Below are 27,918 nucleotides of genomic sequence, written 5' to 3'. Positions count from 1 at the left end.
TTGTATTGAGTGACATAATTCAGACTCAGGAAAAAAAAACACCTCACATTCTCGCTCATCTGTGGGTCCTCGCTCTAAATCTTCAGCTGTGAGACTATAACCTAGAGTGTGATGTGGGAAATGGGAAAAATGGGGAGATTTAATTTAGGAAGGAGGAAGGAGGTCAATACTGACAGAGAGGAAAAGGGGACCAACAAGAGTGGGAATGTTTGAAAAAATCCTCAAGGAATAAATACTGTTTTACTACATATAAATACTATACGTATCTTAAGTGAAGTTATGTTGCTTGGGCTGACAGTGCTCCCCACAAGAGCCATAGACTATGTAACAAAGACCGCAGCACCAGGATTGAGAAACCTCCTTTTATGTTGTTGGTCAGAGCAGTCTAAGAGGCTCCAATATAGGCTATTGCTATTGCAATTTCATTTGTCTCCCAGAAGCTGAAGGTAAGTCTCTATTTACTGACGACATCAGACCCTTCCAACATTGGACTTGGAAGATTTGAGCTGGATTTCACCTGAAAGCCTCATCCCTGAGGGTCAGGAGGTGCTGCCAAACTGCCAAAAGAGGAAAGCAGTCAACAGTCCTAACCAGTTGTGACAACTGTGAGCTACATAGTGACCATCATGGCAGGCTATTTCTAATAGTGGAACTCCTATCCTTGTGGTGACCAACAGCTGTCTGTTTGGACTCAAGATCCCACTTAACAGGAGGGAAATCATGCCTGGTACTGAAAACCTAGCCAGATTCTCAAGACAAGTGAGGTCATGGGCTTTAGAAAAGAATGCCACTCTGCTAGACCAACATAGTTTCTAACTGCTTTCAAAACTTATCTGTAGTATCTGCTTTGATCCTCTTCTGGGTGGAGTCTTTCAGAGGACATTTATTTAGAGACTGATGCACCAACCAAGGACCGTGCATGAAGAGAACCTAGAGCCCCTGCTCAGCTGTAACCTATAGGCAGCTCAGTCTCTTTGAGGGCTCCCTAGTAAGGGGAGCTGGGGATGTCTCTGACTTGGAGTCTTGTTGCCTGCTCTTTGAGCACTTCCTCCTGGTGGGGAGCCACTGCCAGGCCACAGAAGAGGAAGAAGACTGCCTAGTCCTAATGAGACTTGATAGATTGGGGTCAGATGGTAGAGAAGGAGGGCTCCCCCTTTCTGGGAAATAGGGATGGGAAAGAGGAGGGAAGAGGGAGGGAGGGTAGGACTGGGAAGAGATGAGGGAGGGGCTGCAATTAGGACGTAAAGTGAATAAATTGTAAAAAAAAATGAAATAAAAACCTCATCCTTACACCTACAGATAAGTGTAGCTAGTACACCTCACCAGAGAAGCTTTTCTTTGCAGCAGATGGAGAGAGTTATAGAGAAATCACAACCAGTCAAAATGCAGAGATTAACTAATTGTGCGATGCGTAGCCCAACCAATACAGCTACCACACAACTGCTGCGCCTATGTCTCAGAGGACATTGTGGACGAGGGGGCAGAGAGATCGTAAGAGCCAGAGGAATGGGAAATCCGCTGTGAGGTTGCATCTCTTAGAAGTGACAGGGAAGACACCTCGACAGCATGTCGGCTGCCCGAACAATGACAGGGCCATAGACATCCGAGTGGGGGGTCGCCATCCCTAAGCAGAAAACTGTAGACAGTCAAAGACTGCTGAGATAGAATCACTCTTTCCCGGAGACAAGCCCACTAATTATCTGAAATCATATGCACACAAGCCACTCTAAACAGACTCAGTAGGTTATATTTATATGGGTATGTTCTACACACACACACACACACACACACACCAAGAATGATTAAAGAAAAAGAGGCCAGAGAGGGAGTTAAGTGAGGTGACAGAGGAGGGATTGTAGGGAGGAAAGGGATGAGGGGAAAATGATAAAAGAGTTTAATTAAATTTTAAAAAGGTCAGTGTTTGGGGTAAGTATTTTGTTTTTTAAGTAGTCTTTAGCCCCACAAATAGCTACGGATGTGAGAAAGGTATTGGCAAACACATCAGTGGGAAGTGCATTCAGGAGTGGGTGTCACTTGGGAAGCTGGATTCCATCCTGTCTCACCACCTTCCTCACCTCCCGAGAGGCAGGCAGAGCATGCTGTATGGCAGAGGCAAACCACAGCAAGAGTCACGGATGCCTGAGTTTACTGGGTCCCCAAGAGATCTGTCTGTTAAAGCCACAGGTATAGGGAAGGGGACTATGAGAGGTGCCACCTGTCTGTACCAGGAGACAATCAGGGATGAGGAAGTGGAACTTACAGTCTTTCAAGTTCTAACTCATCTATCAGGGGCCATAAGAAGGAACATTTTAGAATAAACTTTTAAAAATCAAGAAACCCTTCGAATTCCCATTTTGAGATCTCCTGCCTGAACTCAACTTACTTCTTTACTTTCAGTTTTTTTTTTTTTTTTCCCACCATATTTGTTAGTAACCCTGATCTTTGTCTTCTGGTCCTGGTCTTGCCACCCTTGTCTCCCAAAATTCCAGAATAAACTATTTCAGAATATAGTAGTAGTTTAATCGATCTGGCACTCCTATCTACAAGCTTCTGTTTCTCTCTCTCTCTCTCTGTGTGGGCGGGGGCAGGTGTGGGTGAGTGAATGTTTGAACCTGCCAATAAACTCACACAGTGGTCTCCATTAACATTCAGCCATGCTCTGGGCATGCTATCATGGGAAGGGACTTTCAGAAGTGATTTTTTCTGAAGATGATCCTGAGAGATGATCATTATAAGGGATGAGGAATCCAGTGATACAGTGATGAGGCTTAGTTATCTGAGAAGGCCCACTTTGAGACTGGATAGAGGCAGTGACTCAGGGTTTTCACCAGTCCTGGCCTCCCTTGTGGACATGTCTTAGTCCTACAGAGAGCTGAGGGGGAAATTGGAAGCTAGTGCTAAAGTTGTTTTGCTAAAACTACGAACTGTTAATTGGAGGTCCCTAAAACAGAGTGCAGGACTCCCACAGGAGAGTGGTGTTCTCTTTGAGGAGAACTGGAAGAGAGCAGGAGGATTTGGAAGCCACAGATGTCTGACAAGGCTTGCCTGCTAACATGGGTGAGGTGGCCTCAGGGGCTTGTTTGTGCTTGATTGATAGTTGTGTCCTGCTGAGCTGAGAGAGGAGGCTCTGAATCCCAGTTACTCAATTAAGAAAAGCTCACTCATCCCCACAGACTGATGGGAATGGGGTAGATGGAACATTCTGGTAGGTAGGGACAAGTTTTTCCATCTCTCTTGACAATCAGTTTTCTGGTAGACGTACACTGCCTTGATAATGAGCAAGAATTGGAGAACTGATCTCTCTTTTCTCATTGCTATGATGAAGCACTTGACAAATGCAGTGAAAGGACGGAGTAGCGTTGGCTCACAGTCTGAGAGTCCAGTCCACCTAACAGGGAAGAGATGGCAGCATGAAGGTGAGGTGGCTGGTCCCACTGTGTCAGTCAGGAAGCTCAGGGATCCATGCTAGTCCTCTGCCTTTTCTCCAGTCTAGACCCCCCTTCCATGGAAGGGTTCATCCACATTCAGAGAAGGTCTTCCCTCTCTAGTTAAACTATCCTAGAGACACCTTTACAGACACACCTAGAAGAGCATCCCCTATGCTCAAGTTAACAAGGAGCACCAGCCATTGGCTGATCTACGGTAAGTTTCTAGTCCCCTTGGGATAATGGAGTCAGCTTTCTTATTTGAAGTATATCAAGAAATAAATGCGTGTGTGAAAAACACTGATAGATGTCTATTCATGTCTAAATGACTTAGCAAATTTCAGAGAGGATAATTTACCACTCAGTACAACTTTAACTGATGATTCCTGTTAATCCTGAGATTCGCCAGAAAAACAAAAAACAACAACAACAACAACAAAAACAACCGTTTTGGGTCAAATTTGAAGCAAGCTTTATTAAATATTAAATACTGGCCAAGGGATGGACTTTAGTTAGGAATTACCACTTGAGGATGGCCCCGAGCCATGTGTTGCAGGGGCTTATAAGGACAAACCTATGGGCCTCCATACTTTCTCATGAGGCTTTGTTATTTCCCAAGATTGCAGTGCCTGGCATTTCAGGAAGTTACCTGGGTCCTGGGCAGGTGGGGCTTACAGGTTTATTTTTGCATTCCGATGTCACTTTAACACTATTGGATAATAGTTTTTGAACAAGTTTTTTTTTTTAAATTTTAATATTCTAAGCCTTAGTTTCTGTCAAATTAATTTAATATAAATACTTAATGATGCTATTGAGAGTATTAAAAAAGAAGGCTCCCGATTAGTACTTATTGGGATGCAGAAAATACTTCATAAGAAGTTACAATTATATTCCTACCTTTTAGGAAAACTATAATTATGATATAAAGTTCCATCTAGGGACTCAAGTCTACTTTCCATTTCATTGATTTTTCTGCCGTGTAAATATTTAAATACAACCACCCAACTCTACTTTTAAAAATTAGATATATTCATTCTGTTTAGTCTCTTTTTGTCTCTTTTGACTCTCTTAAAAAGTACCCACAGATTAGAGCCTCCTTTATCCTTCTGTGAGCTGTGCTGTCCTTTCCTTTCTGTTTCAGCTTTTACTTATGTGAATTATATTTCAGCTAATTCAGTGGGCCAAACAAGTGTCTATCACGCATCTCTCTTTGTATCCCTTTTGTAGGCTGCTTGAGGCAAGTTTCACTGGAGCCATGTGAAAGTGTGTATTGTCTGGAAGACAGAGCTAATTTTAGCTCGAAGGTAGCACTGTGTTTTTCCTCCTTGGAAAATTCCTTCACTTTTGATGAAAGCCAAAGCTTGAAGCCAGTGGTGACAGATTAGGTTCCTAATTGCTATGCTGTTGGAAATAAGGAAGCTATTGCTAATCGGGTAAATGGCAACCTGGATTTCAGCAGAGCAGTGAGATGAGCCTGCTCGGTGGCCCTGGTCCACGGGATGCTTTTTCTAGCGAGCCTGGGAAAACTTGTGAGGTGGTAATAACACAGACAGCATATGGTCTTTGCAGGAGCGTTGCGACTAGCACATAAGCCATGTGCTGTGGGTGTGGTAATGAACCTCAGGTGTATTTGGCTCCGTGCTTCTTAACTGAGGGAAGAGGAATTTGGCTTTTATGCGCACGCTGGAATGTGTTTTTGCATTTCTGGTATTTAAAAAAATAATTTGAGGACTACGTTATGTTTTTATTCCTTATTTGGAAGCTATACTGGCCAGCATAAGAAAATACTTAAGGTCTTCAAAGGCATACTGTAGAGGTTTGGAAAGCATTTGGTTTGGCTTGAAGCAAGTTTGGCTAGCAAAGTGACAGGCACACAAGAAAGAACAACAGGTGAAAAAAATGTGCAGTTTCTTTCATCTTTCAAAGGATTTTCTTGATGAATTGGAACAGCCATGAAAATAAGAACTGGCCTTGGTACCCAGTGGCCTAAAAGACTTAGAGTGGGCCAAATCAGAATCAGGCCGGGGCCTAATGAAAATCAGGCAACAAGCCTAGGCCTAATTAAATATGTACTGCCTCCGTCTGCCCCCCTCCCCCTCTTTTTTATCCTGCAAGGCTCAATTTTTAACAAAAAAAATCTGGTTTTGTGGCAGAGAGGTATTTTTCTTTGGGTTAGACAGTGTTTGTAATGACTGGCAAAGGCAGACAGTGGCATTAGTAACTCCTCAGAACCAGTCAAAACTGTTACTGACTAAATGGATTTTTTTTTTGAAGGCCTATTTCTTTTGAAAGCTACTTATGAAAATTAGCTCATATATTTCTAGGTGAAAGTAAATGACACATCTTGAAGTTGTCAACTGGGGCTCAGAAAAGCGGTATTCATTTTGCTTGGGAATCGTGGCACATTTGATAGAAATGACGTTTTGGAGTGGATATTAAAGCTGTTGATTGAGCTGCAGCAGGTCCCCAAACTCAGTTGAAAAGACTCTCAGAGACCGATGAGTCATGAATTATTTTCTGACTAAGATCACGGGAGGGAAGTCTGTATAGGATCCCGCAGGACTTTAAAGCATATTTGAACAATGAGAATTTGTCTTGAGAACTGGAACCTTTTCTCTCATGTTGTAGTTCATGGAGTAGGTACACTGTGGACCTGGGGTTGGACCGCAGAGTCCTTGGCCCTCAGTCGGGGACTTCTTTCTGGACAGCATCTCCCACGGAGAAGTTATTGCTCAGGCTATCGTTTGAATATAAATAAACTTTTATGTAACTCAGGGCGATAACAAACCTATTTATTGCAGTGTACTGATGAAGTCCTAGGAGATGATGGAATTGTAAGAACTGGTGAGTCTGTTTTGTCTCTTTTTCAGAGTCTTTGCTCAGGGAATGACTTTTGAAGTCAGTGAGGAAGCCAGATTTAGAGAGCATTCTAGATGCATGTGTTTGGGGAGTGGTGTGGATGAGGCTCAGATTGTTCTGCAGGCTGCCCGACGTGACAACTACGTATTGAACACATAAAATATAAAAGGACGGTGCAGCAGTCAAATTCTGTGATGGATCACCCTTTTCAAGAGAAATGTAAATATAATACCCAGGCACTGTCAAAGCAGAGCCACAAACAATAACAAACCACATGCTTTCAAACGAAGGCCTATACCCTGTTTTTCTTTTGAAATGCTTAATGGAAAGCTGCTCAGAATTTTCCTGTGGGTTTTATGGATTCTGAAATGGGCAAGAGGCAGGAACAGAAGCCCGTGTGCTCTGTCTTCACGGGCTTTAAATGTTTGGTTCTGAGCTTTAGCGCACTGCCAAGAGAGCGCGTGCTCGGGGATGCCTCCTGCTTCGCTTCACCCAGGCATCTGAAGAAATGCTCTGGTTTGTATCAGTCATACATCATTTCAGTGTAAGAGAAAATGTGCCTCTCAAAAAATTAGGAACTCGCACTTATAGTAAAAATGAGTAAAAAGCTGCAGGGTCAGTTTAGGATGGATTAAAAGAATTAATCACTGTTTTCTAATGATTGAAAGCTATAATTTAATACTGAAAAACTTGTCAGGACACCATATTTATCATTTTTCACTTTACAGAGAGTCAACAATTTTTTTTTTTTTTTTTTTTTTTTTTTTTTAAGAACCAGTGAACAAATAGGTTTTGAGACTTTATAGCATGGATGTAGCCACAGACAAATGTGTATGTCTGTGTTCCAATAAAACTTCATGCGTTCCAATGTATAAAAAGGAGGCAGGGGCTGTAGGGAGGGTTCAGCATAGGAGGGTGCATACTGCTTTAGTTCTCAGCACCTATATGAGGTAGCTGGCAACTGCCTGTAACTCTAGCTCCAGGGAATCCAATGCCCTCTTCTGGCCTCTGTGGGTACTGCACTCATGTGCACAAACCCACACAGTCACACGCATAAACATGTAATTAAAACATTTAAAACAGCTTTATGTATTCCATGCTATTTTAACTTCATTTTTTTTCCATCTCTTTAGAAGCCAGGCATGATGGCTCATGGCTTCGTTCTCAGCATTGAGAGTGCTGAGGCAGGAGGATTTGAAGTTGGGTTATATGAGACAATGGCTCAAGATGGTGTGGGAGTGACGGGGGATAGAAGCCATGTTTGACTGTGGGTCATATAAAATCAGCCTGTGAGCGAGATTAAGTCCAAGAGTTTTGGTGTGCTAACTGTGTTTTAAAATATAAGACTCTGCTTACTTACGTGTCTGTGAATTGCTTTAAAGGCAAACACATTTTTCCTATCTCTTAATTATGCTGTAATTCTGGCTCTGTAATCACTACTTTTGAAATGATTGTTTGGGCTCTTTGAGGACTGCAGCATGGGGGCTGGCTAGGTGGCAGGAGGGATGGCAGGCCCCTGCCCATGCTGATCTCACTAGGCTCTGAGTCTTTTCACCAGTTAAATGAACTTATGTCATTGCCTCACTTGTTACAGTGAATAAATCCGTATAATTTTACAAAAGAATTGCTACACAGATTATTTTGCCATCTGAAGGCGGCACTGTTGGACTCCTCCTTATAAGAGTTTCCATGACGATCTGGCCTGAAAGAATGACAAGTTTGCCCTCATGAGAAATTTCTCATTAAGAAAGCTTTTCATATGTAGGCTTAATAGTGGGTCAAAGAAGACCAAACAGGATCCTTTCACAAACTGTCTTCCAGCCATCGTGGCCTGAAAGAGCTCTGTGTGGTGATGGATGAAGATGAGAACCTGAGAGGGCAGGAAGACCACCATGTGAGATCCCTTGCTAGGGGCTTTGCAAACGATGGAGACAAACACATTGTGTGGTGTTTTGAATAAGATTGGACCACACAGGCTCATATACTTGAATGCTTGATTACCACAGGGTTTTCTTAAGTTGAAAAAATTAGAAGGATTTGGAGGTGTGGCCTTGTTGGGGGAAGTGTGTCACTGGGGGTGGGCTTTGAGGTTTCAAAAGCTCATGCCAGGTCCATTTCTCTCTCTCTCTCTCTCTCTCTCTCTCTCTCTCTCTGCTATGGATGAGGATGTAGCTCTTAGCTACTTCTCCAGCACCTCACCCGCTTGTTGCCATCCTCCCTGCCATGATGATAAAGGACTAAGCCCCTGAAAGTGTAAGCAAGCCTCCAATGAAATGATTTCTTTATAAGCACAACTCTAGTAAGAGTTGCATCGGTCATGGTGTCTCTTCACAACAATAGAACAGTGACTTGGGCATATTGTGTGATTGATGTGAGGGTCAAGCCGAGAATCACAGGCTTCCGCCCTTCTCCACACACAGACAATGTGTGGAGACATGACACAAGTGGTCTCTGAGTTGAACTGAGTCATTTACCTGCTTCTGCCATTTACTGTTATGTCTCTCAGTTTCTCTGTGTGTAGAGGAAGGGAAATAATGATGTCTTTCTTGAAACTTTGTTATGGGAATAAAGTACATTAGTGTATATAATGTACTTGGGAACAGCACTTGGCACATGGTATTGGATAATAAGGGATGGTTATGCGATGGTTTTCTTTCTTTTTATCCTCAAAGTAATGCAACACTTGAAGACTCCTATTTAGAAGAGACGCCATTCCTCAGACATGATAATTATGACAGTGTTTTTAGTCTTTTCCTCATCTTCCTCATCCAGTGTCACCACTCCACTATACTGCTTTGTATCTCTAGCCACCTAACTCATGTTGTCTCAATTCCCATTCGGATGTGGGCCTTTAATCCCCACTACATTTTGATATAAGCTGGTGGTCTCCTGGATCTAAACTGTGAAACACTTGATTCATGTATAAGTGGGAAGCCCAGTTCACTCGACACTACGTGATATTATACAGCTAAGGTGCAGCCCAGTTCTTATTGTACGCATACAGGCTGCTCACTGTCCCGCCCAAAGCTGAAAAGCTGAAGGAACAGTTTGCCATGTGCTAACAGGGCAACTCAGGGCCTGGTAGAATATGCTAAATAGTCTATAGAGTATCCTAGGGACCATCAAGAAATCATCTGTTCTCAATTCTATACTGGTTTGCACTTTCTTTCTTCTAACTGTGTTCTGGGCTGTAACAGAGAAAAGGCCTTATGTGTTACTGCACATTCTTTCAGACCCAGCTTAACTTTTGCTCTTTCCTCATGGGCCTATTGCTTGTGCTTTGTGGAGCAGGCGAATGGCATGGGCAGCTGTTGAGGGAAGCTTTTGTTTGTCTAGTTACTCACTTGGATACATGTTCTTCTATTTTCTTGGAATAGATGTGTGATTTTTTTTTCTGGAAAGAATGCATTGTCTAATTTATAAACAAAGGAAGTTCTGAAGCAGTTTACCATTCTTGCACATGAAAGACCACGATGAAGATTACTACCCGCAGATAAATGGCCTTGAACGAGGTGACTATGAGGTCACTGGGTTGTATTCTTTTGGATGATGAAAAAAAAAACAGAATACAGCCACTGCCGCCACCACCATTACCAGTTCTTGGCTCTGTAAGAGTGACGTCTACATTAAATTCCCACCTTTTTTCTTTAAAAGATGCCTGCACCTAGAGCTTTCTCTCACATTTCTCTCTCATTCATTTGCGTTGCTTTCCTTGGCTGATATGTAAGAGAAGCTCATAGCAGAGAAGAGAAAGAGGCCCTGCTGCAAAATATTTGTTTGACTGAAACAGCTCGAATGGCAACGACATTGTGCTAAAGGCTTCTGCTCCAAGCTCAAGCAAAATGTACAACTATTTACTGTCAATGCCTCTTAGCAGCATGCGAAGTTCCTGCTGCATGCAAAAGCCAAGCCATGCCTCGTGTTTGAACAACAAGTGCCCACACGACTGTTGCTCGGTTCACTTCAAAGGCAAAATGTTCACCTCTCTACAGTATTTTTATTGTATGTTTCCTGCTGCACAGTCAGAGGCGCTCATGGTGATTCTATTATTATTTTTCTAGGTGGAAAAGAAAGAAAAGTAGCATTTTCAGTGCTTATTATGTTACAGGTGTGGTATTTCCATGATTTCATTTAATCCTCAAGCTTTTTTTTTTTTTTTTTTTTTTTTTGAGACAGAGTTTCTCTGTGTAGCCTTGGCTGTTCTGCACTTGCTTTGTAGACCAGGCTGGACTTGAACACAGAGATCCACCTGCCTCTGCCTTCCCGAGTGCTGGAATTAAAGGCGTGTGCCGCTGCACCCATGTTCAGGTGTTGTTATTTCCATGTTACACTGTTTTTCAGTGTTGGAGCTATCAACCTAGAGCATCCTGGATGCCAGGCTACCACACTGGCACTAAGCTACACATCATACCTATTTACATGTTATTGAAGATTAAACGAAGACTTGTGACTTAAATCGTTTGTCTAAAGCTGTCATGGTCGGTTGTGGAGGGGAAAAAATGTCCTTTTCACTCAGCCTTACAACCTGACCACCAAGAAGCAAGTGCTCATTTGGAGCCTAAAGTGTTCTTCAAGCAGATTTAATGTATTTCGATCATAGAAACAGATATATGTTGATTTTCGGATTTTGATGGATGGCAATGTAAAGCTTAAATTACTAACAATTGGGTATGATTAAATAATTGAAACAAACTGGATCTGTATCTATACCTAGAAATTTAACGTTTAAAAATCACTACTTCATGTAAGTCTTCTAATTCACCTTTTTGCTTAGCCTGAGATGTAATTAGCAAGTACAAGGTAGTCTAAAAAAATGAACTGCTGCCTGTTCAGTTGTTAATATAACAGTAATATCTGAGCATTTAAAAATATTTCTTTTAAGAGAGTCACTGACAGTGAAATAAGAATTCTTGCAAGTGTTTAAGAACAACTGCAAGCTTTTGTTGAAAAGCGGAGACAAAACAGTTTTCAGTTTTTTGCCAGGATCTTCTTTCAGCTCAGATGACTGGATCTACAAAAGAGAAAATAGGGAGAACAGAATGAAAGTTTATGTTCTAAAAGTTTCCCGATGCTTTTGGAAGGCAGGGACAATTGTCAGAGACACAAATTCTTCTAAAACAGGTTACCTGGAGGTCATCCATCTTATTATGTCACAAAATGCTTTTCTTTTTCCCCCTCAGTCTTGGTTTCTATTTTTGTCGACAAATGGTAATGAGTTCTCTATGTTTCTGAGATGGTCAAGTGATATGTGAAGTACTTTAGGAAGGCTACAGCATATTCATGTGGAAAAGTGAGAGCACACAGACAGTGTTTCTTAATTTGCTTTCCCTTTGTAATCTAGTTTCCTTGGCTACCCCACTGCCCTCCCTCTGTTGAGAGGAAGAACACCGAGGATGCTCCCTGGAGGGGAGGGAGGAGATAAGAAAGAGAAAGTCAAGAGGAAGGAAAGATTGGGGGAGGGAGTGCGGGAAGCAGGGGACAAATGAGAAAGGAAAAAGGAAGTGAGGATGACAAGAACCCAATCCTGTATACCAGTTTCACAGATGTTGAGTTTAGGAACTTTCAGAAAGGCTTTAAGAAAGGCTGTGACTCAAACTCTACCCCCAGAAGAACAAAGGCATATAAGAAATATTTTGAGATCAATGGCTTTGCAAAACAGAAACTCTGGAGCAAGTTGGCGAGGGAAAAATCATGTGCATGGTCCCAAGCTACCACTTCTGCTTGCTCAGGGCTCATGCTTGGGGTGTTTGGGATCTAGAAATTCTCATCTGGATCGGGGAGAGATTTAAACATTTCTAAGAGCTGTTGCTCCCAAAGTAGTCTACTAATATTCTACTGCCCACTAGAAAGAGGACCATAAGTTGGCGCCTAGCACCAACTTATGAGGATGCTGGGAAACCCTCTGGCATCGGCAGTAGAAGTCTAACCTCACACAGATGCTCTGATTTTATCTGGAGGTCCTTAGAGAACCTAGGTCATGTCTGTTCCTGAGAACAGCGATGTTCCCACTCCTAGGCAGTACCCTATAGCCACTCTCGCACAATAAAAGCTTTCCAGGCTATCTGGGTATCCCTTAATCGGATGCTTAAAATGAACCACTGCAGCACCTATGCTTTATAAACATTGGAGTGGACGGCTCTAGCAGGGAAGAAAATGGCAGTTGGGATGGAGCATTAAAGGAAGAGCAGTCCACTTAACAAAACATTACTCAGGGCTTATGAAGTGGGGTGAGAGTAGACAGTGGGGCTAAGAGAGCTACTTCACTCACCTCTGGATCTCAACTTAAAAGCAGGCATGAGCAAGCTGTGTGTGTGTGTCTGGGTAAAGGCAAATATGCAGGATGTTGAGTGGTGGGACTATTTCCAGAAGAGCCTCCATCTTGTAAGGGAGGCCTTGTGAGGAAAGGCCAGCTTCTCAGTACGCTGCTCATCCATATGACATAAACAGATGATTTCAGGGCCAGAATGGAATTTAGTGAAATGCTTGTTATGTAGTTCTCCGATGCCCTGGAAGATGAAACATTTACCCCCTGAGATTAATTTTTCACTGACTGATCAAACTCAATGTACTGTTTATGTTCTCTGTAACAGGAATTTTAAAGCACATAAATTTTTAAGCAAGAGTCTGATATCCAAAAAGATACATTACTTTGATCTAAAGTAATTTGAAGTTCAGCTGGGTGATGTACTCCTACTCTTTAAGCTACTTATTTATAAAATATGGATCTAGTTAATCAGATTTATAGTATGAAGCTGGGAATGTTCTCTGATGACTAGTGATGGCTAGGGTTCTGAAAACACTTTTCTTCAGAGGCTTCATTATTTACTAGCCACATGCTGCCTTATCACTGTGCTTTTCTGGATCAGTTTCTTTATCTGTAAAATGGTTGGATGAAAATATGACTTCCCTAAATTCTGCAAAGTGCTGTGATTTCACAGCCTCAAAGCACACATACAAAAGTAAATTCCATTAAACAGAAAATCCCCCCAGCAGTCTATCTGCATTGCCGCAAGCCTAGAGCAGCTGAGAGGCTCTAGCTCCCGGGGATGGGTGAGTCCGTCTCGATTCATGCACGGTGTTTCACTTGAGTCATCCTGGCAGGCTCAAAATCAGGCATCTTAGGCCTGATTTCGTACATCTTAGGCCCAGCGTACAGAGCATCTTACGCATTTCTGAGGCTGGGGTGTGAGCAGTAGGTGGCCCTGCAGCATAATGCCATCATTAGGACCCAAGGCTCTGAAAGGTGTCTTATATCTGGTCTGGTGCCCAGGATGGCGTTGTAATATGCTGCTGCTGCTGCTGCTGCTGCTGCTGATACTCTGTACTCCTGGCACAGATAACATGCTGAGTGCTTTCCAAATAGCTGAGCCCTTTTTCCTAATAGTACCTGCAAAATAGGCACTAGCATTATTCCCTTTTCTAAAGGGGGGACACACAGAGACATCAAATAGCTTGCTTATTGTTTTCCGTCGGGAAAATGGGAGGGCTAGTACTTGAACACCAGATGATTCGCTCAAGAGTTCATAATTTTTAAGCATTATGCCTGCTATCTTTTCAATAAACGCTTCAGTTTCTATACACATCTAGATATTATGTTAGAGACTTTCCTGGGCTGTGTGTTTAGAACAGTGTCCCCACTATTTCAATGATGATGAACTCCTAGAGAAAGATGCTCAGAAAGGAATCCATTGGCTTAGTTCCTGCCTTTAACCGGCCTCTTACAATGAAAGCAGCAAGTCTAGTTTTTTAGTTCCTCTTCACCAGTCTGGATGTTTTGTGTCTTAAGTTCTGTTGATGACCCCACATGGCGTATCCTTGGTGTTTATAAAGCTCAGGTCACTAATGAAGAGCTCGATGCTCCCAGATGTACCGTATCTTTTGCTGGTCAGATGCCTAGCAAGAATCTCAAGAAACCCCATCTAACTGAGAGACTATCTGCCCCTTGATGCCAAGAATGCCAGCATTAGCAGACCTGGTTTCTCCATCTCTAAAGTGAGGGAATTTTTAAAATGTCTTCCAACCAACCTCACACCCAGCTCTAACTCTTAGAGTCTTCTGTTTGTGTGAGCCATGGTTCCCCTCTCATTCCTGGACACAGTATACTTTTAAATAAAAGAACCAGAGTCCTCGTCATTTGTTGGTTTTCCATGAAGACACAAATCTTATTAAGCAACCAAAAAAAAAAAAAAAAAACCAAAAAAAAAAAAACCCACCCAAAACTTGACTTTTATTTTCTTTACCAGAGCTACTTTAAATCAAGTATTATTGTTTACATTTTGGAGGTTTTTTCTTTCATTAGTAAGTGTTGTCTGAGCATTTTATTTCTTTCTTTGCACATACTTAAAAGGAGTTTCGACCATGTAGTAATAAGCTGCATATGAAACTTTCTGGAAGGCAGAAAAAGTCAACAGTGTGTGTATATGAAGCCGTGTGGTCTTAATGGTTACACTTTTCATATGATTTTCTACGTGTGCCGGCGGAGTGGGAGAGCCCGTGAGTGCGCTTGTGGAAGGCAGAGGTCCACATTGGGAGGTCTTCCTCTATTGCTCTTCACATTATCAGTGAGAGGCAGGTTTCTCACTGACCCAGGCACTAGGTTAGACTAGCTGGCCCAGGAGCCCTGAGAGGTATCTATCATGCACCCCAGCATTGGCGTTTTAAGTACACACTGCCACACCAGCTTTTGTGTGGGTTTTGGGGATCTGAACTCAGGTTTTCAGGTTTGTGCAACAAGCATTTTACCCACTGAGACATTTTCTCAGCCCCTGCTTATTGTTTTCATATGATATTAACAAATTTTTTTTTTTTTTAGAACTTGAAATAATGTCCTGTCATAAGTATAGAAATCTAGGTCAAAGAGCTCTGTTCTGTCTACAGCTCTTAGAGCAGGGTCAGCAGTGCCAAATGAAGGCTGAGTTATCACAAATAACCCAGAGGGACATGGCCAGGGTTCTCTGATACTGGCTTTTGTGGGGTCAAATCCAACTAGTTTGTGCATATTTTTGTCTTTAATTTTGAGTTCACCTACCCCCATTTTCAGAGAGTATTTTAAATTAAATTAAAAATTTTCTCTAACAAAAGTATTTGATCGTAGGGTGAAGAACTGTGTTAAATCAGTTAAAATGTGCAGTTAAAAATTTAAATCTTTAAAATATTCTTTGAAAAGATGAGCCTGAATTTCTGAGGCACTGGGAGCAAAATTTCTTGCCACAAACAGGAGAGAGAGACAGAGAGAAACAGAGAGAGACAAAGACAGAGAGACTGAGAACAGGTTGTGACTAATTGCCTGGGAATGGTTCCTCAGCCCTGAAAAAGGGTGGAAAGGCGGGTGAGGAAGTGGGGGCATGTGACCAAGTGACCCACAATGTCTTGTTTATATTTCCTTATCATGAACCCTCTTGCTAAAAGTGGAGTGTTGGAAAAGTGGCTTTAGTCTGCCAGAGAGACTCTTGGCCTTGGTCCAAACCTAACTTAAGTATTATCAGAAATGCATTCTTTACCATGTATAGTGCTGGCCGGTTCTAATGAGGGCCAGACACTGTAGCCAATTAGGCGGGATTGTCCATGCTAGGACAGGAGGGAGAACACCCTCGTGCTATCTGTCACACGGAGGTTATCCACCAAGTGTGGCTTTTTGTGGAGGGTCCAAGGGATCCAGGCCAAAGTGTTTTGAGGGGCAGAAATCTTGAAAAGAGTCATCCGGTTTTTGAATTCTTATTTAGGAGAAAGAAAACATTTTTTTAAAGCTTATTTACTGGGGCAAAACTATAATCTATTTAAAATTATGTGTATGAATTATTTAAGACAACTAAGGGAGCATGAACAGGGCTCCAAGGGAAACTGTGACGGAGATGGCTCTGGAAGGAGGCTGTCTGGAGCAAATTTAGGAGCGATAAGATAATGGTAGTTGAGATAAAAAGAAAGGGCTGATGTAGGGGAAAGGTGAGGAGGTAACAAGGTCATAACACAGAAGTTCACTGTGTACACAAATTCATAGGAGGCCTGCAGCTGGCACGGGAAAATATTCAAGGTTCCAAAATACACTTTAAAATAGCGAGTGTTCTCTGGTCTTTATTTATATAGTGTTTATCTCTAAACAACTCCAAGAGTTTATTTAGAATTCAGATTAGTCTTAATAAAAGCCAAATTAGCTAGGAAGTAAAACTGCTGTTTGGCAAAGAAGAAACTAGGATAGGGAAGGTTTGCGTGCTTTGCTAAAAACCACCATTTTCATGAATGTTAAGATAGGAAAAAAGAAGCTGTTTTCTCCAATTCTCTACCCTTGCTTCACTGTGTCACCTGTGATGCCAGATATGTGCTTTTCACATGCCAAGCCATCCGCCTGGACATCTCACAATTCAATTTAATTCTGACACTAGGGGCAGTTAGCCCCTTCTGGAAATTGCCCCTTCTTCAAATGCCAGACAAATCTAGGTTAATCACTGAGTCATCGGGAGGTCCCGTGACACTTTCCATGAGTCAAAATATTTCCAAGAATGGTTTGAAGAACCCAGGAAAGCATTTTATCTATGGCTGCTCGTTGTTAATGTAAGGATTCAACTCAGAAACAAGTGGATGGAGGAAATGCTTAAGACAAGGCAAAGGTGAAGGTCCCTGAAAATCCCTGTCTCTCTCCAGGTGCACTGCCTCCCATGTACTCCGCCTCCTTTGGACTGCATGGTGGCCCGTATGTAGGCATGGCTGATGAACTCAACATGCGGCCCTTTTCTTCTCCTCCCAGTCCCTCATAATAAGGTTGGTTTTAATGGTAACTAGCCCCCACTGAGAGGCTATCTAGGAGGATCCCCTGTCATTTCAGGCTACAAGGGACTACCTCTTGATTTCAGAAAGTCTATGGGTTTCAGAAACTATGCTAGGAGGAAGACATACCATAACATATATTATATATATATATATATATATATATATATATATATATATATATATATATATATACCATATGTATATATGTATAAATATACATATGCATTTACACAAATATGTTTCCACATGCAATTTTCATATTGTACGTTATTTTAATTGAAATAAAATTACATCAATTCTATTTCCCTCCTCCCTTTCCTTCTTCTAGCCCCTCCCAGCTACCATCCCTTAAACAACTCCCAAGTCTCCCTCCCCACTCTCAGTCTGATAGCCTCTTTTTCTTTGGTTACATAACCACAAATGTGGTTATGTATATATGCCCAAATATATATCTATACAAATAAGCTGCTGAGTCTATTTTCGTCATCTGTGGGTATATGATTTTAGGGATGACTATAACATAATTTTGATTCCGTTACTGTTTCCCAGGTCATGACCCAGCTCTTGTTCAGCTTACCAGCTGAGGAGGTGATGGGCATCCTGGCCACCATCAGGAGTTAACACACTCCAAGGGCTAGAGATGAGGCCCAGCCATAGACTGCTTGTCCAGCATGCGTGGTGTTCTGGGTTAGATCCCTAGCAGTGGGAGAAAATATGTTAACACATTCCAGCTGAACTTCTTATCCTAAAAGTCCATGCTCTGAAAAATAATTTCATTGAGTCTTCAGACTGAATATTCTCCGTTTATCCTTTCTTCCCACGTTTCTCACAGTGAATGCTTTTAAATGGTATAACCTGGGAACAAGTTGAAGAATCGCCCCAAGGTAACTCAGTTAAAGATAATAACAAAACCTCTTTTTCCTCACTTGCCTTACTTTGGTGGTTAATAAACCATGTACTACCTTGGCTGTATTTAGTGTTCAGATGCCGTTTAACTCGAAGTTTAGACTACTGATTAAAGTTAAAGCTTTAAAGCTCTTGTGTGCTGAGTGTGCAGTGCCCTCAGAGGGCAGAGGAGAGTGTTGGATTCCATGGAACTGGAGCTACAGATGGTTGTGACCGCCATGTTGGTGCTGGGAACTGTACTTGGAATCCTCTGCAAGAGTGGCCAGTGCTCTTAACCTACGAGCCATCTCCCTAGTACCAGTAGTGTCGGTTCTTAACTACTTCCTATGCATATATGACTTACGTCACTGGATGAAAGGCGTGGCTAGAACATGCTTCTCTGCACACACTTACTCTTTTTGGACATGACTTAATACCGCTGGGGACATGAGAACCTCCCTTGGTTCTCTGTTGGTCCCAGGTTTCTCAACTTTTAACAGGACTGAGATGATTCCCTCGGAGTCTTGAAGGACATATGTTGAAGACAAGCAGAAATCCAATTCTCTTGACACTTGCTGAAGATTGCTTCAATCGTGGCAACAGTGGTTTCTTCCATAGGGTTAAAACAGTCAAACATGAAAGGCATGCACTAGAACCTGCCTCAATCTGATTTTGAGATGCTTCGAATAGTAAGTGAGCTTGCAAACCTTTGTCCAAAGCTGCTTTATTGAGAACTTCTTGAAGATGTACTTCCCAAGAATGCTCTTCGTGCATTTGCTGGGGTCCCTGGCAGTCAATATAAAACACTAGCATGCATGCTTCTCATTCTCTGGGAAAGACCTTGTTCTAGGCTGCACGGCCAGACAGATTGGATAGAGTCAAACCCAGGTGAAAGGTGCCTCCAGCAAGGAGGAAACTGTCCTACCTGAGATGGTTCCCCAGAATTTCTGGAGCTTTCTAGGATAGGAAGAAAACATTTAATTTCTTCAGAGGCCAATCTCTTTCACTGAAGATCTAAGTGGAGACATAGCAGCAGCTTGGAATGGTCATGAATGAGTACCTGGGGATGGGCCTACGTGGAATTTCAAAGGCTTGGTCACTCTAAGATACCAAGCCTCCCTTCTTTTGCTTTTCCCAAGTAAAAACTAATAATGCTAATAAATTAATGTATTGCCTCTCAGGAGTAATATTTGAATTTTAATGGGAGGCCTTCCTGCAGAGAGCATCAATCCAAAGGAGAAAATCTTATAATGGGATTTTCGGCCACTTTGACATAGCAGTAGGGAAGAAATTTGTCTCTGTGTGTGTGTATTGTGAATGTGTGTGCAAGTGTGTGTGTGTTGTGACTGTGTCTGTGAGTGTGTATGTGTTGTGTGTGTGAGTGTGTATGTATTATGTATGTTGTAAATGTGTGTCCAAGTGTGTATGTGTTGTTAGTATGAGTGTGTGTGTTGTGAATGTGTGTGTGTGTGTGTGTGTGTGTGAATGTGCTATATAGAAAGGCTCCAATCTCCAAATAAATCAGTAACTCCAATTTGTGCTGTACGGTAAACTGCCAACGTTACTTTGGGAACCCCTTGACCCTGGATAGGCGCCCAAAGGTTCTATTAATCAGAAGAAATCCAGTTTAGTCTCTCTATACAGAGGACTGAAATGTGGCTGTCACGAAACAAGAAGGCGTTCGTATACTACTGCAGGCTAGCTGTCAGAACACACAGCATGGACGATACAAAGGACAGGACGGTGTGCATGAGATGCCGCCACGGCCTGGGAATAGGTTCTCTCTTCCAAAGATAAGTTCAGTTTTAGTGATGTAAGCTGTAGGCCTGCACTTTGATTTAGCAAAGATATCTGTCCATAAACTGTGTGGACATAAATATGACTTTATTTTCAATAATAAAAAATAGAACCTAGCAGAAGGCCTCCACTCCAGCAGGGACTGCCTGCCCACATCTGTCCTTTGGGAGGACTATGTGTCAACCTCCTCATGGAGAGACACAATCTCCTGGGAGGTCTGGCCTTCCAGGAGGGGAAGATCTCAGAACAGAAGGGATCTTTATTTCATGAAGTGCCACACAGCAGGTTTTGGGAAAGGGAGAAGGTCACTCTCCTGCCCCCATCTCTGGAAGAGCCTGAAGAATAAAGAAAAGGGAGTTTGTTTATCCCAGGCCTGAGAATCCCTCATCTGCCAGCCTGGCTCAGTGGCCTTATAGCATCCTAGTCGGATGCTAACTACCCAGAGAATTCCTGGCAGTCTTTTCCAAACCCGGCATCTTAGGAGCAGAGTTGGTCAGTTCTGTTACCGTCAAAGCATCTGCTTTGCAAACAGCTTAAGCTAACTGGTTTTGGAGAAGACACATGACGAAGAGCTTTAAAGCTTCGATTTACTGTTTGCTCGAGTCTGTTACAGATCCAGGTCCACAGGTCGTTACATTTTGGCTCTGCCTCTTTTGCTATCCAGTCCAATCTGAAAGGCCGAGTTCACTTGGCAGAGTCAAAAATGAGATCTTAAATTTTTTGATTTGATAGTTCTTATTTATAAAAAGTGACATTTTTCTAGTTGTATATTTTTTTTTTTACAAAAACTACAAAAAAGTAAGACAATAAATGTCACTCATTTCATATATAATTATTACAAAATTGACATATTTCTTTTCCCTGATGACTCTATGCACTGTTAATTTGCTCATTTTATAATGAGCACATCATTCTATATATACTTAAAATGTAAATTTTTATTTATTATACGTCAGAAATATCTTCTTACATTTAAAAAAATTTAAATGTAATTGTGCTATTTGAAATTGTGCTATTTTTAAGGGTTTCATGAAACTTCATTACATGGCTGTATTATAATTTATTTAAACAAACCTTTATAGTGTTGGCTTAAATTTCCCTAGTCTGTAATGCAACTGATGTGCTTTTACTGATGTGCTCTGACGTTTTTAGGAGATGCCTGCCATTACAATCATAGGGCTTATTTTGGCAGCTGATTTTATATATCCAATTATCTAAGCTACAGTACCTAGTTGCTTTCACCAATCTGTGATCCTGATGTTGTTGTAAAGGTAATTTAAAGATATGACCAACATTTATATCAGTCGACTGTAAATAAAAGAGATTATTTATGGACACTAATAGTTTAAGGGCTTCAGAGTAGAAACCTAGGTTTTCTGGAAGGAGAAGAAAATCCATTTGAAGACATAACATAAAAATTCTGCCCAAGCATCCAGCATCCTGTCTGGTTTACATATGTCAGTCTGACAATGGTTGACACCATTTGTTATATGAGCATCCAGCATGTGGCCTTGTCCTGCAAATTTTTGTTGGGATAGCCTCTACCATAACTTGGGAAATTCCTTGAAATGCGGCACCTGTTAGATATACTCCTGTGATAACCATAGTTGGCACACCGATGAAATCTATCACATTTACTTTGCGATTGTCAGACTGCCCACAAGAAGTGTGCTATGGATTTTCCTAAAAGTTAATAGGAAAATATTTGCTTACACTCAAATTTCATATAGTCTGCTCCCTATTCTCTGACGGTGAGAGACAACATCCTTTTCATGTGCTTGGTAACACGCATGGATCTCTCCGTATTGACTATGTGGGTGGAAATAAAACCTTCATGATTTCAATTTGCTGTTTCCCTTAAAAATTTCCTCTTTTCTCTCCTAACTGTGAGATTTCTTAATTCTTTGTGAGAAAGAACAAGCTATAAGGAATGCAGTTTTACTTCTCGGTGGCTATTTCCTCTTCTCTCCGGCTGGACAAAGACTAATCTTACCTTTTCCTTCTGCTTAGAGCCCAGAAAGGTCATCAAAACAATTCTGCTCCCTTTTCTACTGTCCCTACATGAATATTCTCTATCTGGTTATTATAATGGCTTCCTATTTAGTTGTTTTTAGGAGGGCCACCTCTCTATTTATAGCCTGTGACGGGTGATTGGACCAGCTCTCAGGCATTTAATTTGGTTAAACCTGGTCAGAGGGTGAACCTACAGACAAGAGAGTAAATTATTGGCTGGCCTTAACTAACCCAATTAACTGAGTGTGTTAGGAAGTTTTGCTCAAGGATTTTCCGCAATGCAATCTTCATTATTTCGGTCTGACAGCCTGCTTTTAAAAAAGTTGTTTGGCAGGGGAAATATAGACTTATGGACTCCCAACAATATGGTTGCCTGAACAAGACTAGCACAACAACAATACCAGTTGACATGCGAGCTTACATAAGAGACATTCCCCCCCCTTCACACCCCTACATGATGAGCCACAGAAGTCAATGTTTTCTGAGAGGGAGATTAGTTGCACCTGGGAATGAATAGGTTGTTTGATCCCAAGCGGTCCTCTCTGGACACAGGTACATAGAAATAAAGCTAATTGGACTCGGTTATTATACATGTGTGATTATACATGTGTGTACACATATATGTCTGCACATTGGAACCCAAGTAAATAAATACATATATTTAGAAGCTCTTGGGTAAATTGTCATAGATGTATATACATGTAACAGTAAATAAAATAGAGGCCATGAATTTGGGATGGGGACCTGAAGGGAATTGGATGGGGAGAGGGAGGAAGTGGGGATGATGTGAATGCAGTGCTGATGCAATGAAATTCTCAAAAAAGAAAAGAAAATCCCACTATTTAAAAAAGGCATTTTGTTGTATCAAATTTTTCCACATAAAATTTAGCTCAATGGTAGCCAGAAGAAATTCAGTCACATTCATGTGGAATATGAGTCTCCTCAAAGGTGAAAAATTCACAGACATACATTAATAACTCCAAAACCCAGAACTGCAAAGTATCAGCCAACTCCAGGTCCACATTTTGCTTCCAATAAATGCTTTTGGCTTATAGCTACATTAAAATTACATAGGAAATACAAATATTCAAGGTAAAAGGCACGTGACAGACTACTTTACCTGTCCGGGAATATTTTATCCTTTGATGTGAAGAGGATGTGGCAGCTTGATCCATTTGGGCTCCCGGAAGGCAAGGTGAGCCATGAAGCCCGAGAAGGAAGAGCTATCAGATAGTCATCTCTAGCAGCTAACGAATGTGGTTAGCATGGTGCTCAGGGAGTAGAAACATCTCATTTTCTTCTCCTGGGAGTACAAAGTGTGACAGCATCTAATGTCTTTTGTAAAATCCGTCCTCTGTTTCTTGTTCATTCTTCCTAATGGCTATTCTCCCAAAAGGCAAACATAATTTGAGTTCCAGAATTTGGATTTAGCCCTGGAGTTTCTCTAAACACCACTTGTCTGATGTTTCTTTAATATGGAGATTAAACGCAAACATAAAATTAGCTTCCTTGGAACATTCACTTTGAACTTAGCTTTCCTGCTACTGAGGAGACGATCTTTTGAACGGATGCCTGGCCACATCGACAGTGTGTTAGAGCTTGGATGTCGGCCAGCCTCACTTAGCCCTTTTTCTTTATTTAGCTTGCTCAATATTATTGGCAGGTTGCTTCTACCAAGACCCATATGTTCTGAAGGGTTTTTGATAACTTCAAGTAGATTCAATATCTTTCATGGGAAGTTGTGCTTGCTGGGTAGAAAGACTGAAGTGCCAATTATCATAGCAGCAGCTGCAGAAGTTGAGTTGCTTTTGTTTCACTGGACATAGAAGGAAATCATATGTAGGCCCTATGATTGAACGTTTGAAGTAAAACATGACTGAATAACTTTAGATTAAATGGTGTGTCTCTCCTGAATGACCTTGGAGGCTATCTTGAGATAACATCAGTTTGCTCTAGTTTTATAGTTTGAAGATCAGCATTATCATACAGGGATAACTTAGTCTTATAAAAACATGACTCTTTTTTTTTTTCCTATGTTGGCAAATGTGTGAAAGCAATGCGATCTGTACTATTCTTTTCATAACTTCTGGGATCTCTGGATAATCAGCAGACTAACTCTGTAAGTTAAACTGTTTCATATGCTCAGCAGAGTGTAAAGCCTGAAAACTGGGGAAGCTGATTTGTTTTGGTATCATCACCTGTCGATGAACCAAGAGTGACTTTCTAGCTTGTTCTTCTCATTTCCATAATGTAGAAAATTGTTTTTTTTTAAGCCTGTGAATATTAAAAGCAGCACCAATTAGACAATAGAAATATCCTCATTTGTACATCACAAACTTATTAAATGATCATTTGATTGTGTAAGAAAAGCTTTATGGATTCAGCAGTGGCTTTTCTACATTTTTGGAAGTTATATGTAGCATGGTTAGTTGTCTTTTAAAATACACACAGAATGCAGTACTTTAAGCCTAATAAAGAAAGGAAGTATCTCATTTTGTGTATTTTCCATCCTCAGAACTAAAGTGCCATATGTTAACTTGTGAAGGCTGAAAGTATTGTATTGGCAGCGGAGTAGGGTAAAGCTCTGAAGATAGAAGCAGTAGATGAAAAGTTGGGGATGATAGAAAATTCCGTAAGTCAAGAATCATAGAAGGTAAGAGGCATAGCCCGTACAGGAGACTAGGTAACTGCTTTGTGGGAACTGTGAGCTGGGAATAAAAAAGAAGAATTACTGGTGCTCAGTTGTTTGACTTCAATGGTTGCTATTTTAATGATCTTAGACAAAATATTTTCAGTCCAGCGTATAATTTTCCTAACCATCTAATATTTTTAGTAGACACCAGTAGGCGTTATTTAAAAAGCAATTTTATTTAATATTTTTTAATAACTTAAAATTTCCATAAGATTAAACTCACTTGCTCCTTCACGGATCAGGTTTTATTTTGAATCTATATATTTTATTTTAGAAACATTTCATATTGGATTAATTCATTTGATTAGGTGTTTGATCAGTGAATCAAAATGTCGTTATTAATGATTGGTCAGGATAAAAAAAAAAAGAAGCAACAAATCTTGGTGAGGATAGTATTTTATGACTTGTGAACACTTGACTTTTCCACCATCAGCAACTGCTGGATCCTTACACACTGCTGAGGGGAGGGAAATCGGAATGGGGTTACCATATGATCCAGCTATGCTACTCCTGGGCACACACCTGAAGGAAGGGCTGTAAGTCAGCATACCAGAGAGAACTGCATGTCCATCTTGACCATGGCGCTGTTTGGAGTAGCCAGGTTACAGAATAAACCTAGGCTCCTGTAAACAAATGAATCCGAAAAGAAAATGTGGCACACGGTGGGGTTTATTCATCCATAAATGAAATTCATATCATGTGTTTTGCAAGACACTGGGTGCAACTGAGACCATCATATTAAATAAAATAATCCAGGCTCAGAAAGACAAATGTTGCATGACACCTCTTATGCAGAATGTGTGTGACATAAATCTGGAAGAGGGGCTGCTTGGGAGCAGATTAGGGAAGGAAAGGGGAATAATAGGGTTATAGCATCTGTGGGAATCTCACATTGAAACTCATTATTTTCTATGATCACAAAGAAAAGAAAAAGCAACTGTGCAGGTAATAAGAGCTTACTTAAAGTGCTAGAATTAGTCAAGGAAGCACCTGTTCCCGGCCATATTACGATGGTAGGTGTTTGTTGTAAGGGGAGACTATTTGGGAAGAAGAGGATCAGCAAAGTTGGGGGAAGGGTTGCGAGGTGGGGAGGTGAGGAAGGGGACAAGAGAGGTCAAAGGAGGGGCAAATATGACCAAAGCACATAATGTATAAATGCATGAAGATATAATGAGACCTATTCTTTTAAACAATAAATTTATGCTAATACAATGTCTAAAAAGTAGAATCATCATTTTACATTGAAATTTTAATTGGAGTTAGCATTCACTAGAGTACTAGGCATTCTACAAATATTGTTTTACGAAATCACTGTAGCTCATAGGGGATCATGGAGTTTACATACAACTCCAGAGGCCATATAGTGAGTAGGAGACAGAGCTGGGTCATGCCCAAAGATGAGTCCGCCATGTTCTATTCTGACCATTATCATTATCGTACTGTTAGTCCACAATTTCCATGGCAGATATTTCCCGGAAATACACACTTTTCCTTTCAATGTACAGGCCAGCTGCCAATGTTGTCTTTCTTGCGTATTTCCAGGCTATGTCTAATAGGACTATCTGCTTGTTTGGGGGGTCCTGAGAAAGCTTTGGTTTGAGAACTGTTAGGGAGATCTTGAGTCTATTCCCAGGCTCCACCTTCTGAACTTTTGGTATTTCTGAAAGAGCTGTCAACATCAGAGGGTCATGAATGCTGGATAAAAGGGTTCTAGACCCTTGTATCTCATACCGTTGTCCTTGTTGGCTTGCTATCTTTTCTAAACTTTGGAGACGCCAGAATCATTCCCGATGAAGATGTATGTGAGCGGGATGCTCAGGTTTCACAGGAAAAAAAAATCTCTGCCTCCAACCTTGAGCTACAGTACTCACAAAAACTGTAAGGAATGTCCAGAAGGAAAAGAGAACCAGAAACAAACAAACAAACAAACCTCATTGACAAACCTCCCAATTCCTATACACACACTCTCTACACTCTCTTTACACTATATACATATGTGTGTGTATATATATATACATATATATATGTATATATATGAGGCTGTGGCAACCTTTAATAACAAAGGTGATTTTTATGGCCTAGTATCTTTCCTGAGCCAGAACAGAAGCATTCTGACAGTGGGAATCAGTAAAGAGGACGTTCTTCAAACAATCCACTAGCGTATGGACTCTCTCTCCTTCATTCTTTCATTTCCTCTCTGCCCCTTTTCATTTTAAATTCTCTATATGAGTCTGTGCTGGTGTCTGAGAAGATAAAGACAAGCCAGATAAGGATTTTAAATATGAATAATCTCCCTGGTTATATTCTGGTTTATGAAGAGATAAAGCAGGATAGAAATAAAGCAAGAGCTAATATTCTAGAGGCACTAAACTTTCACTTTTAAAACTGTACGATGAACATTTGCTTAGGGACAAGAGTGACTAGGCTTTGTGATGATATTCAGGACAAGGCTGTGACCGCCCTCACTGAGCTGGAAGTCTGGTGGAGGGCAGAATGCTATACTCTAGCATTTATGCCAACTTGCACTGAACAAAAACAAAGAATTTTCATTGCGCAGAAAACCAAACATTTCTTCCGGGGAGCATTCATTTGATCTGGACTTTGGGGAGTGGATTTGAACCCAGGCTGAGGGGAGGCGACGGATGCCAGAGGAGAAACATCATCAGAGCGCCTGCTGATGGGGCACAGCGTTTGCTCCATGCCGGGCAGTTCTCTAAACTCAGCACACCTTGTTAACCCAAGAAGAGAAGGTCGCTTTTGTCATTTTACATATGAGCAAATGAAGCACAGACAGGTTACATGCTTTGCCCAGAGCTGCGTAGCCAAGGAGGGCTCATTCTGGAACTAAACCCCAGGCAATCCAGCTCCCCAATCTATGCTGTCGTCCACCTCGGCATAAACAAAGCGAACAGAGGGAAAGCTGTGTGATGGTGGCAGACAGCAAGGAGATCAGTGTGACTTGAGAATAAAGGCTGGAATGGGCGAATTGTGGGAAGGGAAATACATTGCAAAGTAGTTGGCGGAATCATGTTATGAAAGGGTTTGCGAGAACAGGAGCGTGAATTTCCTGTGGCAGATAAAAGGAAGCCACTGAAAATTTTTTAGAGTGGGGAGCCCAGTGGTGAGAGCTGAGCTGCAGAAGATTCAGGCGGAAATGCTGTCTTATGAGGGAGACAGACAGGGAGAGAAGCTAGAGGCTGAATGTCAATGACAGTAATGAAAGGTCATTAAAAGGGTGGGGGAGGGCCACAGAGCCTAGAAACTTATGGGACCACTTAGAAAGTGTGTTAACCTTTGACCCCTAAGAAAGCAGTGCTCACAAAGGGTTAACTGAATATGCCCACTCTGGAGATTTCTTGGGCATTAACATTTTCTGCTGTTCTTCAGTTGTATCCGATGTCCTTGTGATAGGAGAAACAGTAGAGACATCAAAAGCACCTTTTTTTTTTTTTTTTTTTTTTTTTTTTTTTTTTTTTTTTTTTT

Source organism: Psammomys obesus, unplaced genomic scaffold (genome assembly GCF_907164565.1).
Source record: "Psammomys obesus unplaced genomic scaffold, mPsaObe1.curated_primary_1811, whole genome shotgun sequence".
NCBI lineage: Eukaryota > Metazoa > Chordata > Mammalia > Rodentia > Muridae > Psammomys > Psammomys obesus.
Note: the sequence above shows the minus strand (reverse complement) of the source record.